Below are 2,519 nucleotides of genomic sequence, written 5' to 3'. Positions count from 1 at the left end.
CAACAGTGGTTACAAGCACTTCAAACACACAACCAGCAAGAGAAAATGAAACTACATGAGATTCTAAGCAAGTTTCATGTAGAACACGATCAAATCGGAGCTACGGTTCAACAACTACGAGCAAAACAAGAAATCACTACAATCTGCCAAAATCAGCCACATTGCATTTTCTACACCCCACAACTATGGGCTACACAACTCCGATAAACTCAAGCAAGGCATGACATGAAAGAGGGAAATAATCACTACTACAAACAACTAACAACAACTAACATGGCATCATGAATCACTAGGGAAAGAAGACACAAAATGGCATCTCACACACTATTTCAGACTTAGTGAAAATTACACCTCATGAAAGTGCAGTTTTCGATCTGAAGCCATATTGACAGCAGCAAAACCTTAAGCTACAGGTCTCCAAATGGCATTAAAATTCACATCATGCTAGAGAAACACAAGGGCTATAACTAACTCCATTGGACCAACCTCAAAAGAGCTACATATCAAAAGATACAAGCAAGACAAGACAGCAACAAAATATAACAGATTCCAGACTTAGAAATATTTCAGCTCCTCCAAATCAGCACTATTTCTAGCAACTTGAGAGCAAGCAAACCACACCTAAACATGCATTTCTATTGCAACTAAAAATATCAGGGGCTAGACAAAACATCAAAGAACAACTCCCTAGTTGACAACTCCATCAAACGAAGCACGAAATAAATCCTACGAACTAAACAAAAGGGCATCACGGCAAAATATCGCGCGAACTAATTTGCTCTAATGCTAAAACTAATTGCACAGAAAAATCCCATGGATATTTTACCCCGAAAACACATAAAATATGTGGGGTTGCACAACAAAAATAATGCCACACGTAAATGTGAGATAACGTCCTAAACGCGGAAAATAATCTAGCGGCAAATCCCTACGTGCAAAAATATGAATGTCTACTCTAAACTACATGGCAAATGGGTCCCTAGAGCATGAACATTTTATCTAAGGCATTCGGGCAAACCGGACACGCGCGAAAAATAAATACGGGACGCAAACATATTAGGACAGCACGTTAATCTATGTATACGGCATGCTAAACGTCGTCAAACAAATATGCAAGTTGTGGAATCGCATTCTACGCGAGAAACTACACGAAAACCATATACTACACGTCTCGATCTGACATTCGGTTTGGAAACTACGAGCATTTGAAAATATGACCCTTTTTCTGAAAACAGAATAAATCGTAGGAAAAATAAATAAATACCTAAAGCCTAAATGGGCCGAAAGCGCACGCGCAATGTAGGGAAAAGTGCACAGGCGGGGAATACTCACCTCGGGGCCTGGGGAGAGGAGGCCGAGGCTTGGGCCGAATTGGAGGGGCTGGAGGCCACCCCCAGCTGGGCCGGCTCGGGCAAATCGGCCCACTGGCCAGGGCGAAGCGAGGCAGGCCTCGGCCTAGCTCGCGACTGGGCCGGCGAGGGGGGGCTGGCGTGGCCAGCTCGGCGCTGGGGTGAGGCGCTCGTCTCCTCCGTCGTTCTCCTCGAACCAGGGGCGGCGGCGCTCGAGTTGGCTCTCCCGTGGACAGAACAGGAGGCGGGGCGAGACTCTGGCGCGGGGGCGGCCCCTGACGTGCAGCTGGCGCCAGTTGTGTCCGGGATCCGGCGAGGGCGAGGCTCCGACGGCAGAGGCAGCTGGGCGACGGCCTCCGGCGAGTACGGCGACGGCTGGCAGAGACGGCCGGAGCTCCGGGCTGTGGGGCGACCTCCGGCGACGGGTACCGGCAAGGGGCAGCGCTGGATCCGGCGCGGCACGGCGACCGCCTTGACGGGGCACCTCGGAAGCTGCGGCTCGGGCTCCACCCTCGGGTGCGCTGTTGGAATTATGCCCTAGAGGCAATAATAAATATAGTTATTATTATAATTCCTGTATCAAGATAATCGTTTATTATCCATGCTATAATTGTATTGAATGAAGACTCATTTACATGTGTGGATACATAGACAAAACACCGTCCCTAGCAAGCCTCTAGTTGGCTAGCGAGTTGATCAAAGATAGTCAGTGTCTTCTGATTATGAACAAGGTGTTGTTGCTTGATAACTAGATCACGTCATTAGGAGAATCACGTGATGGACTAGACCCAAACTAATAGACGTAGCATGTTGATCGTGTCATTTTGTTGCTACTGTTTTCTGCATGTCAAGTATTTATTCCTATGACCATGAGATCATATAACTCACTGACACCGGAGGAATGCTTTGTGTGTGTCAAACGTCGCAACGTAACTGGGTGACTATAAAGATGCTCTACAGGTATCTCCGAAGGTGTTAGTTGAGTTAGTATGGATCAAGACTGGGATTTGTCACTCCGTGTGAACGGAGAGGTATCTCGGGGCCCACTCGGTAATACAACATCACACACAAGCCTTGCAAGCAATGTAACTTAGTGTAAGTTGCGGGATCTTGTATTACGGAACGAGTAAAGAGACTTGCCGGTAAACGAGATTGAAATAGGTATACGGA

Source organism: Hordeum vulgare, chromosome 3H (assembly GCF_904849725.1).
Source record: "Hordeum vulgare subsp. vulgare chromosome 3H, MorexV3_pseudomolecules_assembly, whole genome shotgun sequence".
In the NCBI taxonomy this organism is placed as follows: Eukaryota; Viridiplantae; Streptophyta; class Magnoliopsida; order Poales; family Poaceae; genus Hordeum; species Hordeum vulgare.
This window is presented reverse-complemented; position numbering follows the sequence as displayed.